Source organism: Leptonychotes weddellii, chromosome 9 (assembly GCF_054177405.1).
Source record: "Leptonychotes weddellii isolate Sample4059 chromosome 9, ASM5417740v2, whole genome shotgun sequence".
NCBI lineage: Eukaryota > Metazoa > Chordata > Mammalia > Carnivora > Phocidae > Leptonychotes > Leptonychotes weddellii.
The window spans coordinates 117,404,901-117,418,804 of NC_138377.1; the positions used below are offsets into that span (position 1 = coordinate 117,404,901).

At 52.1% G+C, this 13,904-nt stretch overlaps 1 protein-coding gene and 1 long non-coding RNA gene across 8 annotated transcripts in view; both read right to left on the minus strand.

Moving 5' to 3' along the window:
• SLCO3A1 (solute carrier organic anion transporter family member 3A1) overlaps positions 1 to 13,904 on the minus strand; it is a 298,502-nt gene that overhangs the window by 135,239 nt on the left and 149,359 nt on the right. The window lies entirely within an intron of this gene.
• Positions 3,913 to 8,382, minus strand: LOC145723590 (uncharacterized). Its single transcript, XR_014148802.1, has 2 exons — positions 7,137 to 8,382; positions 3,913 to 6,333 (listed from the first exon to the last, which is right to left on the minus strand). It is a non-coding gene; the product is annotated as an uncharacterized LOC145723590 (long non-coding RNA).

Consider the following 13,904-nt stretch of genomic DNA (forward strand, 5'->3'; position numbering starts at 1 on the left):
TGATTAAATACATCCGCCGAATGGAGGTGGAAGGGCAGGCCCTGTGAGTGTCAAGGAATAGGTGCATGTCTCCATTCCTGGGGCCAGCAGACTGAAGCCAGGTTGCAGGGGCGGATTTCAGGACCGGTGGGCTCCCTTTGGGACAAGCGGGGTCTAGAGGCCTGGATTCTGGTTCTGATGAGACCCCCCCTCCCCCGCACTGGCTGGAGACGTGAAGCAAATCACTGAGATCCCCGGGAGGCCTGCAACCCACACTGCTGCTCTTCTCATTCCAGCCCTGTCAGGACCTGCCCACCAGTGACTCACACCTCACACCTTCCTCTCCTCCACGGTGCTTGGCGGCACCCAGTATAACCAGTAGTGGGTCAGCAGAAGAGACTGGTGTTCTGCTCGCTGTTAATCCTTGGCATAAACTCTAGGGAGGATTCTCAAACAGGTGGTTTGTGCATATTGAGGAGAACACACACTGACAAAAGGAGGCAACGCAGGCTCTGAATTACGTACGTCCCCTTTCACGCGCTCTGCTCTAAAGCATCCCTCTTGCACACGGGTGGCTTACCTGAAAATTCAAATAAACGAAAAACCGGGCCACCTGGCTGGCTCAGTCGGTAAAGCGTGCAACTCTTGATCTCGGGGGTTGTGGGTTCAAGCCCCGGGTGGGGTGTAGAGATGACTTAAAAAATAAATTCTTAAAAAACTAAACTAAAAACCGAGATGCAGAAATGTACACTTTGCAGTGGTCCTTGTGGTTTCCAGCCACAGTTGGACAGCTTAAGATCGTTTCATGCCATCCTGTGCGCGATCTGTTCTTCCAGCCCATGCCAACTGTTTAGCTTCTGAGGAAACGCATGCCTTTATGGTTTCATTCAGGTCATGGATAAAAATGTTGAACAGCACATAGCAGAGGGAAGACCCCAGTGGCACTCCATACCAGAGCACTTTGCAGACCGATGCCAATCCAATATGAATACTCTGGGGGCAAATCGTGCAGCTCTGGTAACCGCTGGGAGGCAGAGGGGCACTGTGGGTAAGAGCATGGGGCGAGACTCCTATCCTGCTCCCACTGGCTGTGCAACCTTGGGCAAGTTGCTTAATCTCTCTGAGCCTCAGTTTGCTTATCCACCATATAGGAAAAATCATGATGGCATTTTTTCATGTGGTCGATCTGAGGATTATATGGGACAATACAGAACAAAAGCCTTAGCCTGTGTTGAACACATGGTTTCTCTCTCTCTCAGTAAATGGGAGCAATGTGTTGTTTAGCAAGTTCATAAGGACAGGAGGAGAAAATTTGTTAGCACATCTCCGGGAAATTGCATCTTGGGCATCAATTTGATATAACAGCGACCCTATCAGAAATGCAACGCACTGACTTGGCTCTGGTTTTTAGAGAGCTCGTGACAACTCCCAGTCATCTTCTAGCAAAACTCCCCATCTGTTTACTAATCCACTCTGGACATTTGCTGGGGAATGCTATCTCTCTCTCCCACGTATTGCCTATTGTTTCCAGAATCCATCCTTTCCTGCTTCAAAAAAACCATGACAACGCTGTCATCTCCATTTCCTCCTGTAATTTTTTTTAACCGACTGAGCCACCCAGGTGCCCCTGTAATTTTTTTTTTTTTTTTTTTAAGAACTAGGTAGTGGATCTAGTGGATCTATGAGCTCATTTCTCCAAACTCTCTTAAGAGAAAACAGAACTCAGAGAGCCCCAAGGCCCCTCCCTGTGCTATTTTCTTTTAATCACTATGGACTCCAGTTGCTTTGTGAACCTGTTGGCCCCACCCTTTCCATTTTAAAGCATTCTAATCAGTGGGAAAAATAAAAATGAAACAGGAAGGGGCTAGCTCTACTTTCTGTCACCTGCTAAACTCACCACCTGCTCTGTCACTTCTGTCCCCTATGTGAGAAGCTTCTGAAAGACTGAGAAGTGGAGAAGGCCCATTCAGAAAGCAAACAGACGAAAGTAAACAAAAACCTGCCTTCCTCCTTCCTTCCCCCACTTTGCAGATAAGAAAACCAAGGTTCCTGTCTGTTGCCTAACCTATTAAAGCAATCAAATCGAGAGGTCATATGGTCATATCCCAGGCTATAGTTCTCCTACTCAAAACTCCTAATGACTAACTCCAAGAGTCACCAGATAGGGAACCAGAATCCTTTGGGGGCCCGTGGTGGACACTGGCTTGGACATCCAAAGCTTCCTTTGCAGGACAGAGGGCAGAGCTTTCCAGCAATACGCTGACCAGGGCAGGAGAAACAGGCAAAGGGACTGAGATATGTAAACAGAGCCAATTAACAGATCACCCTTGGCCAATAAAACACCTTTATGGGGTAATTAGCAGTTCATAAAATCTGCTAAGTAACTTAGAAACCTCTGTACCACGCCTTTAGCGTTTTTCACTGTTAAAGGGCCCTGGGGAAATATTAGCTCCTACCGTGTGATGAATCACACAACACTACCAAGGTAGATAGCAGCCACTCGTGGGGAGGAGCGCTTAGAAAAATTCTGTCTGCTTTGCTGACTTACAGTCTCGAGTGACCCCAGATTAACAGTAAACTGTCCCAGGAGACTGCTACAGGGTGGTCAAGAGAATGGACAGTGGCCTCAAACGAAGCCTCGTCACCCTCCCACATGGAGAGAGGGAGACCTGCCTTGCAGAATCATGTCCAAAATCAGACATCAAGGACGTACAGTGCCTGACTCAGTGCCTCACTGGCCCACACCTTGGTGGCCGTCATCGACATGCTGGCTAGCTAGCCACCATAGTGCTATTTGAAATCAGCACTGACCGAGTGCCAGCGTCCCCCCAATATTCTTCATGACAACCCTCTAATGCACCACCCGTGGCCTTATCGCGAGGGCCTCAGACTTCAGGAAGGGTGGGCTTGACTCACCGTTTGAGCCCCTATCATTAAGTATTTCCTGAATTCAGGAGTCTTTCTGAAGTTAAAGAATCACTCTCAGAACACAAAATGAAACACACGAAGGGAAAATCTCTAATAGCTAAAAAGCTCAAAAGAAAAAGAACTCCTACCCCATCTGCTAGGAAGGATGAGCATCTTTCTCCATAGCGGGAGGGCATCTAGAACATTCGGGGTGCCCTGCCAGGGGCCATGGCATTGGGAGGACGGGCAGGTGGATGGTGTGTGGGTAGGAAGGCCTTTGTACCTGCAGGTTTCCTGACATGTTCTAGGCCCACTCCTTCTCTTCATGTGGGTGTCTGTTCAAATGTCCCCTCCTCGGAGAGACCCCCGGCCTACCTCCTATAAAGGAGCACTTCACTGTCTCCTGTCTCAGTCTCTCCTCCTGCTTTGCTTTCAATAGAGTGGTTATTACTACTGTCATTTTATTATATTTGTTCATTTTGGGGGTCTCCCTTACAGCAGGGTGTAAGATCCATGAACATTGGTACCTTGTACTTCCCTGGCTGTATCCCCAGGACTCAGAGAAGTACCAGACACATAGTAGACCCTCAACAAACATTTGTTACATTGATTAATGGGTGGGGAAAGGAGTATACACATATACATCACTTCACACAAACATATATCAACACAAGGTAGGAGAAATTCCATGTAAATACAGATTATTATGGATTCCCACCCCCCCCCAAAAAAAATCTGAACTTACGATAACATGAAGTCGGACAGCATAATATTTTCATAAATATCCCAAAGGACCTGGGGCCCAATTTCCTTTGAGGACTAGCTGGGGGAGGGGGCAGGGGGAGCCACATCCCTTGTCACCTCTCAGCCAATCACTTCTATTTGAAAGACATAATCGAGATATAAATAGAAAAGAGAGATCCTGCTAAAGAAATCACTGAAATGAACGTTGCCCATGATACCTAGAGCAGTGGGGTCATATCAGTGTTGTTGTTTTTTGTTATTGTTGTTGTTCATTTTCTCCCCTCATCAGGGGACAGACCTGTCCTGTGTCCGGTGTCCTGCAGCCGGGTGGACCCAAAGCAAGGAAGAGACCGTTTAAACACCATGCACTAACCCAGGCACAGCAGGATGCTCTGGGAGCCCAAAAGGCAGAGGAACCGGGGAACAGAATGCCCCACCGAGTCACTAGCGGGCTCCAACACTGTGCCCGGCTCTCTAGAAAACACGTCCTCCCTGCCACCCCCATGAATGCAAAGAAAAGGGCTTCACAGCCTCACAAGACAGAGCTCAAAAGCCATTCAGGGTAGGAATCAGTGGGATAAGGATCCAGCTCTCCAGATTGATTTCCTAGGAGGAGGACAAGATCGGTCTCCACTTCCAAAGTTGTTTCTTAAAAGTCAATCTCTCTTTACAGATATACTTCCTGAAAGTTCCACCTTTCTTCTCCTACAGATTACCAAAAGATGAGAAAGAAAATGAATGCTTTAAAGGACAACGAATTTCAATCCCCTCGTTTTAAAACCATGACCAGGCTAGCTGTTTGGCACAAAAGTGGCCATTTAGGATACAAACAGCTACTAGACTCTTTGTGTGTTCTATAAAGAAAGGTGGATTCCATTTAAGTGGAAGTCTTGTCCTTAGAAGCATCAAGAAACCCTTGAAGGGCTTGAGCATACTTACCACCCAACCCCTCGTGGCAGAAGCCAACACCCACAGGGAACGTCTGGGCTCTGGTTCAGACTCTTCCCTAGAGTGGTATGACCTTGGGTAAGCCACTCCATTTCTCTGAGTTTCCTCTCCTGTAAAATGGTTCGCTGGGATAACCACCCCCACTCAGTGATTCCACACATCTGGCTGTTTGCAGGAATCCCATTCTCTCCAGTGCCCTTGAACGAAGGACAACACTGCACCCCCCTCCTGACCCGCCCCCCCAGCAGGAGGACATGGCTTGTTTTTGGTTCCCAAACCCCACCAGTCTAATCTGCATATGGCACCTAAGTCCTCGGCAAGAAAAATTATATAGCTGGAAGCTAAAAATAATTCTGGAGGAAAAAAAGCACCTCTAAATATCCAACTTCCTTTGCTAAAAAAAAATCTGTCCTTTTAAAGTCAGGAATTTCTCGGTATCACTGGAATATCATAGACTTCTTTTTTCCCCTCCAAGGGCTCATCAGGATTTTATACCAACGCATGGGAACTCTGGATTCAGACAGGATTTCCTGACCCATCTCTCTGCCTCCTGGTTGAATCTAGTCCCAAAGCAGTAAAATGTATTGACTCTGGTCTTCCTGCCACTTCAGAAGGTGGGAGGCTCTCATTACAAATCGGCTCTATGCTTTTGTTTTCGAAAACCCTGGGCATCACTGTAATAGGTGGCATGGGATGGCAAGATGTTTCCCACCTCCTTCCCACCAGCTCCCTCCAGGGTCCCTCTCCAGGGTTCTAGATGCCAATGCCCTTGAGACCTGCTCCCCTCAGAGTCATCATTAGAGAGAAAGTGGCATGACTGCTTATGGGAACACCTCTCCAGAGCGGGAGCGGCTTCAGGGAGGCGCTGTGCCTCATTCATTTTTGGGACCCCAATGCTCGGCACATCATAGGAGCTCAGTAAGTCTCTGATGAATGAATGAATGAAGACCACATCTTTAAGGCAGATGCACTGCTCTTGGGCCACCCCAAAGCGTGACAGAGACAAATACCACAAACGTGTGGACCACACAGGGATCGGGGCTGCCCCTTCCTGAGTACCTGCTACTGTCCAGGAAGCCCCGTGTGCTAACTGATGTAATCCTCACTACATTTCGCTGATCTGGACAGAACATGTAATTTGCATGAGGTCACACAACCATGAAGCCAGGATTTTTTTTTTTTTTTTTTTACTGTCATTAAAATCACTTCCTATACACCACGGAAAGATTTCTAAGGGGGCTTGAGAGAATGTGTGTTTTGGAAAACGCTACGCTGTGCACTGGATTTGCCCAACACTACTGTCACCCACAGCAGGAAGATGGGGATACAGGCGTCTTCTGAGCACTCGTGTCAAAGAGAAGGCAGCCGGGCTCCTATCACCAGCCTGCCGACTGGGGCCAGCTTTCTCTCCGCGCCAGAGTGCAGGGCCCTCCCCACCTCCTCCCTGTCCATCCCACTCACTTCTTTAATCGATAACACCCATGCGGGATCCAATGTGAGAGCCGACGGTGGCCACCGTTAACATGTAAGAAAATGAACACAAAAATCCGACTGCTTCTCAGTGCTAGTTAGCCCCCAAACCAGTGACGTACATTTTACTTTCCCAGGGCAAGGGGCATGCGGGCCGGCCCACGTGGTTTCAGGAATCCGGTGTTTCTGCCAAATAAATCTGCTGAGATTGTCCTGTTAATTCACTGAGCTGACAGATTTCAACATGGTTTCGAAGCTTCAGGACATGACAAAGGTGTGTGCGCTCTGGGGGAAAAAAAAGTACTGTCTGAATTGATAAGTCTACCTGGCTGGCAGAAAACTTGACAGAGAGAGGGAGGTGTCCTGGACCTACAACAGCTGGGAAAACCTGTCCCCGCCTTGAAGCTGGGACACATCCTGGTCATGACAATGGTAAAAGGGTGGCAGCTCCTTGGGAGCTCTTTGCTCCTTCCGAGGCCCTCCATGCACGTCACCTTCCCCACATGGTCCTGTGGGACCTGTGCTTTGGGGACAAGGGGAGGGCACAGTCTTCACTGCCCTGACATGAAGAGCCCTATGACCGCTTTCTCCTCTTCCACTCCTGGGCACCACCTAAACCTTAGGTCTGCCCCCAGAGGACACCCTATAGAGGTGTCCAGGCAGGGTAGAGCCACCCCATGAGCAGCCGGGTTGGATTGGGTCCTCCCATAACATCGGCAGGCTCTCCAGAAGGCCCTGACAGGCTCTGTGCAGAGCCAGCCTGGACAGTGGTTGGAGGTTATCTTCAGGGAAATAAAACTTCGCCATCGGTAAAATCTGGAGATCGTCAGGCACGCTTCGAGAGGAGGGTGCTATCATAGGAGAATCAGTCCCCCTTCTCCCCCATCTCTGCCAGCTCACCCCAAAGTCTTCCTGCTGTACCATGAGCCCTTCAAACCCCACCAGCTTACCTGGGCCTAGCACAGGGCTTGGCCATAGCAGTGACCAACAAAGCTCATAAATACAAAGAAATCTCTAAGGGGAAAAAATGGGCAGGGCAGGGCTAGGACTTTATTCAACACTGAACAATGAAGAGCTCCACGCTTTACCTGTTCTGCCGCTCCCACGGACTTCAGGAAATCAATACTCCCATTATCCCACGTTACAGAGGAGTAAGCTGAGGCTTCGAGAATGAAGTTAAGAACTCAGTTTGCCCAAGGTCACAGAGCTGAAAAGCGGCAGGGGCCAGATTCCAAGGCAGGCAGGCCGGCTCCAGAGCACCGTGAATCTGCCCATCCACGTGTCCTCCGTGCCCGCAAGCTGAATGGAGAGAGGCTCCACAAATCCAGGATACTGAAGGGGCCAAGGACCCGGGGCCAGCCCTACACAGTTCGTTAGTACAAAACCCTGGTACCCACTCCCCCCGCTGTGGAGGAAAGGAGGGTCCCAGGTGAAAAATTCCAGACTGACCTGACTCGCAGACGCCAAGTCTGCCTGCGCAGGGGACATTAGGAGCAGAGCCACCCCATCAGAGCTGAAAGCCAGACTGGGGAGCCCCCAGGAGGAGCGGTGTCAGCCCCTCCCAGGACGCACACACTCCTAGTGAAGATGTACGTTCACCACAGCAGTTCAGCCGGAGCCCGCTAAAAATAGCCTCCTGTGGGAAACAAAAGTCCCCATGCGTCCCAGGCCAGGCACAAGGGGAGAGCCAGCCGTGGTATCGGCCGCTGCAGATCAGATCCCTGTAATCGAGGGTCACCCGGGTCACTAGCCACAGCCACGGTGGCTGGGCACGTGGCTGTGCGCACCTGTGGCTGGGCAGGGGGAGGCAGCTGGGGGCGTCCTTGCACTCGGTGCCCTCACCAGCCCGGTGCAGCCCACAGGTGAGACCCTGCAGGTGGGCACGTCTGCGGTCTCACTCATCCTGGCGCCCTGTGACAGCTCCAGCTTCTCGTGCCGGGGGAAGCTGCGCTGCCAGGAGCCTGGCGAGGGCACGGATTTAAAGCCGGCAGTGGAGTTGGGGGCTGCCCGTTCTTGCAGAAGGGGAGTGGCAGTGTCACAGGGTGACGGCAGCCCGCTGCTGCTGCTCACACCGTGAGCGAGGCGTGCGCGGCATGGACGTAAATCAGGCTGGGGGGCGGCGCCAGCCCCAGCTGTGAGGAAGCACCCCCAAGCCCCTGCTGGTCCAGAGACCACCTCACACGACACACCAGAGGGATGGCGTGGACTTGAGTCCTGCATCCGGGAAACCCCAGGGACTCGCCCACGTCACGCAGCTACTTTTCGCAGCAGAGCTTCCAAGTCCAAAGTCGCTGACTCCTGTCCTGTGCCCTCCCCCCACCCACAAGGACATTGCACCTCCCCCACCGGCCCCGCCTTGTGCCTATCACCTCCAGCCTGTCCCTCTCAGTCCCCCAGAAGCCTTGACACCCCCCCCCAGTTGGCTCTGCAGCGCGGCCACAGTCCAGCCCTGACCCATGTCACCACCCTCTCTACTCCACCCCTGTGGTCTCCGTTGGCAGCGCCCTCCCCTGCATGCCCCATGCAGCCTTCTCCACCTGCCACCTGCTGAGTTAGCTCCCTTCTTTTAAGAAGCTCCCTCCCAACTTCTCCAAACCTCATTTTGGGGCCTCCCTCTGCATTTGTGGCTAGTTCCTTGGTGTCCCTTGGCTCACTCGCCCCTTGGGAAGCCTCCAGCCCTGCAGCGCAGACTACGGGAGCAAACCCTAACACGGTGTCCCCATGCACATCCCCGAGGGCTCACCTCACCCTCACTGTCCTCTCAGGGATTCCGGAGCCAATGCTCCCACCCAACAGTCACTTTGGAGTCTCTTGTCCCTACACGTCCACCTGTGCCTTCTCCCATCCTCCCCTAACCCCAGTGTCAGCACCTTCTCATTGCCTGTGCCCGAGAGGACGGTGGCTACTTGCTGTAAGCACCCATTGTCTGTCCTCTACACCCCCCGAATATTTGCCCCACACCCAATTTGCTCTACCACCCTTGTATCTGAGAACGGGAATGGCTTTGCCATTGTAAGGATAAACTCCCTACTCGTGTGCAGCCCTCCCCAGAACATGCTCCATGCCGTACCTCCTTCCCCTCCAGCATGTTCGGCACCAGCTTCTTCCCTGTTGGGGAGCATGATTTGGCTTCAGAGCTTCAGAAGTCTGTTGACCCCTCCACTTAGACTTTCTCACCACCACCCACGCTTCCCCTACCCCCTTAATCCCAGCTCCTCCAGCTCTCTGGAAGCCACCCTCTGGAAACTTCTCTAGACCTTTGAGGGATCAGCTCCAACAACCAGATGTTAATCTTCATTTTCTCTAATTTCCCTGTAGCAACCACAACTGCCCACGCGTGGTGCTTTCTTTTTTGGTCCGTCTCTCTCTCTCTCTCTCTCCTTTCTGTGGCTTCTTCCTAACCTTGGGCTTTTCCTTTATCCACTTTTTCCTCTCCAGCCCATCACATGTGGGTGCTGACTGGCTGAACCCCTGCATTCTTTCCCTATATTCTTCTCAACCAAAGTGGTCTTCACTATCAGGGCTAGTGAGGTCAGCTCTGCAGGGGAGATTTTCAAGTATATGATGCAGCCCTCACCTCTCCATTCCTTATTCTTACCTAACTCACCTGGAGACCCCCACCTTCAGATGCCCACTGCCACCTCAATCCACTCGCTCAAAGCTCATCCCCCAGCATCCTCCCATCTTCCCCTCCCCCTCTTTTTGCGGTGGTGCCCACCTGTCACTCACCCGCTCAGTCTTCTGGATCTTTTCCCTTGGTCACGTCCGCTCTTGCCCTGACAGACCTCTGGCATCCATTCCTTGTTCCTCATCTCCACTGCCGCCATCTTGATTCAGGCTCTTGCTAACGCATTCCTTAAGTCATGCCCACAGTTCTTTACGTTGCTCTCTCTGCGTCCCATTTCTTTGTCCCTGCCGCCATGTCAATATACAAAGGCCACAGAGACTCCCACTGCCTCAGTCCTTCAGGGTCAGGACCTGTTTTTTCCTTTGGCCTTCAGAGCCTGTCCTGGTCACAGCCAGCAAACCTGCACCATCCCAACCTTACCTCCCAGGGCCTTTTCCACACTCTACTCTTGCCCAGGATGTTCCACTCCCCTCCCCTGTCCCACTAAGCCTAACAAAATCTTATAAGGCCTCGTGCAAATTACACCTCCTCCTTGGAAGTGGCCCAGCCTGAACCTCTTTCCCACCATCCTTCAATCCTAACAAGTAGTGTCTCTACAGTTCATCTGGGAATCACTCATGTGTCAACTTCTGGTAGCCACTCGTATTCATTCTTCTTATGTCCAACTAAACTACCGGCTTCTGCTTTCACCGGGTTTCCTGGCCACTGTTTCCAGAGCCGTACCCTGACAAGTTTCAGGAGCAGGAGTGGCCCGGCGCCCTGACCCCACCAGTGAGCAGGGACCAGACTCAGTCCTATCGTGGGCAGGCAGAGGCGGCGTCCCCAACAGTCACCCTCAGCACATGGCAGCCTGCTCACCTCCCCCCATCACCCAGTAGAAACATTGGCTTCTGCCCCAATTTCCTGCCCACTTAGCATTCCAGCGCTCGATTGCAGCATGCCATTGCAAATGGTTGTCTCTGGAACTAGAAACTGCTACTCATCTGACTTTGAGTATCTCCTGTTGTCCAACACTTCTGTGTGCCATGCCTGCTTAGATACGGAACAGAGTAAGAGTGCACCAAGCCCTCTGGGGGCTGCACACCAGACGGCGGACCTCTGCCCCTAGGGACCTACCTCGTGGCCAGGTGGGTTTGTACCATATCAGAGCCCTGCCTGGTCCTCCTCACTCCCTCCTCCTCTTCCTCCTCCCCCTCCCCATCCCTCACCTCCTTTTCCTCTTCACAAGCCACCTTACTGAATTCCCAGAATGCCTGGAGTCTGAATAATTCCCCACCCCTTCTCCCTCTCTGGAGACGGAGAACATCCCAAAAGGCTCCCTTTTCTCCCCACCGCCTCCAGGAGAGAGAGCCTGGCACACCAGGCACTCGGTAACTTGTATTAATTCGATTTCTGAAGTTAAATGTCTGAGTGGGCAGATGGAGCAGGAGGAGGTGGGTCTTCTGGCCACCAGGATGGAGGAGAAGGCGGGTTGTCTTCCTCCCACTGCTCTTTAACCATTAAGCCTCTTTTCCCTAGTGCTGTTTGAAAACCACTTCCAAGAGGCCTGGCTGACTTCCTGTGTTTGCAGAGCCCAGGGCAAGTACAGTTCAGTATTGCCCAGAATAGCAATAAATGACTGTAATTTAAACTGCAGGCCTGGAAGGAAACCCTAATCTGGGGCATTTTCACCCCTACAGCCCTCCAAAGACAGCCAGTTTTCTTTCCGGCTCTTTCTCTGCCTTTTTGCACCCACATTTCCGCTGCGTGCCCAGGTATCTGGCTCAAACGGGAGTGGTGTTTAAAAGAGGCGGCGGGGGGCCGCTTGCCCACATGGGCCGGTGAGCGGCGGGAGCTGCCCAATGGGTTCCTTCTTTTCCTTGGGCGGGGACAAAGGCACTTACTTGCATCCATGTATTTCTCTTCTGCCAACATCCAGACCAAAGGAAATGGGCTTACGCTGAAGCCTCTGCCTAGATTAGGGGAGACGTTCAGGAAGCCTCAGCCTGGCTCTTTGGGAGCTTTGTTGTCACGATTTCCACTGCTAGCCTTTTGCATACAGTATTCAGCTCAATTCCTGCCAGGCTTCTGTCACCTGCTGCGTGAGCCCTGCTCTTACACCATTTGGCAAGGTGAGAAACTGAAGCTCAGAGAGGTCAAGCATCTTGCCCAAAGTCACACAGCCGTGTGGCGCAAGTCCAGGAATTAAAGCCATAGTGTCAGACTTCAAGCCCAAGGTCTTCCCCAGCACACTCCTGCCAGCATGGCGGGTCCTTCTGGACGCCACAATTTTAGGATGTCTCGGCTGGACTTAAAACCAAGTAATGAAGCTTGATTACGAACGACTATTCCCTATGTCCCTAGGAAATGACCTTTTGCATCTTTTTAATAGTTTACATTCTCAGCTGACAAGTATAAGGCAGGTGGTGGTCCGGGCATGTCTCGCCAATTAAAAGCCAGCTCCCAGCACTTTGCTGCTAGAGCCCATCAGCCCACTGGAACAGAGCTCACATCATCTGGCCTTGTGCCACAGCAGGGTCTCCGCCCGAGGAGGCCTACAGGATTGGGATCAGGTCTCATCGTGCCTGCCATCCTGCAGCCGCCAACACAGCACCCGGCCCAGGGGACAGGCCTGTTACCACAGAAATCTCAGAGGTATGGAATGTGCTCTGCCCAGCAGCCTGCAGTGTGATACAGAGCAAGCCTCGGCCTCTGGGAGCCTCCATGTTCCCATCTGTGAAATGGGAATAATGATCCCAAACTCACAGCGCTCCTGAGAGAACTGATGAGTTACTGGAATCTGTGTTGAGAATTCATACTCCCTTTAACCAAAGAAGAGCCCTTCTTGCTGCCTGGGGGAGTCTGGAAGAGCTACTCTGTCCCGTAGCTTCGGGGTCTACTGGGCACAAACCCACCCACCCAGACAGGACTTCCTCTCTCCTTCCAGCCCAGCAGAGGCATCAGCCCCTCCTTCTCGGGGAGCTGTGTTATCAGAGCTGCTGGGCCACGGGCTCTCTTCCTGGCAGATCAGGTGACATGGAATCTTCCAGCTACCATCTGATGGCTTTGGTCAATAAGCTGCCCCCTGAGTTGTACTTTTACTTTCAATAAATGACATCTTCTTTTTCATAAAGTCCTTCTCTGGAGTTATTCAACCTTATACACATCTGGGATTCGCTTCGACTTTCTCCAGCTCCCTGGGGATTCTCCGAAGATGCTTCTACCTCAATCCAGCAGCACCTCGACTCGAAGCCCTCCCACTGCCTGCTTGAGCTGGGGAAGGTGTGGTTAGGACAGGAGGACCCCCTCTGCATGCAGGAGACTCCTCACTGCAGCCCATTTCTAGAGCTTCACCATTTCTAGAGCCTCACGGTCAACAGCAGGAAGGGGACACTCTGCACAAGGCCACCACCACCTCTGGGTGCAGCCTTAATTTCTCAAGCGCTTTGCTGCGCTGAGTCACAAAATAAATGATACCTGCAGTTCCATGGCTTCAAGGTGACTTTATTCCTGGAGCCGTGGACCATCTGTGATGGGAAGAGACCTTTAAGACCTTCACGTGCGATTGGCTCATTTCACTGCAAGGAAATTGAGGCTCGGGAAGACTGGGCCCCTTCCTGCTCTGTCATCCAAACTGACTCCTAACGGTGAGCTCTTTGTTCAATGCAAGGCTTGGAACAGAGACGAAAATACAATGGCGTTTATAAGAGGCAACAAGGATAGACCTCGGTGAAAGAGCACTCCTGCGGTAAATGACCATTACTATTAACGGAAACAACCTGGCATGATGGTGGCCGGGTAAGAGCAGCACTGAAGCTCTGCAGGGCTCCACCCTCGGCCTCCTCTGGGCTGGCCTCACTGTCCACCACCCCCCTCTCCATCACATGTTGGTGAGCCTTCGGCTCTCCCCTTCAGCTCTGACAATTCTATCCAGATGCAGCGGTCTCTCTGAACCTGGGACAAGCTTCCACGCTGAGCTGTTCCAAATGACACCGCAAACTGAGAAGTTCCTCGATGTTCCACGCCCTCCGGCGTACCCTGCCCTGGTCACATCATGAACAGGATGGCGATCACCGTTACTCATCCATTCAACAGCTAGAGACTGAGGTCCGCCTGCACGGCAAGCACCGTGCTCAGAGCTGGGGAGACAGCCTGCCAAGAGCCAAGTCCCTGCTCTAGGTCAGCTGACACTCCCGTGGGCAGAGGAGACAATAAACAAATAACCGAGTAAATGTATCACATGCCAGGC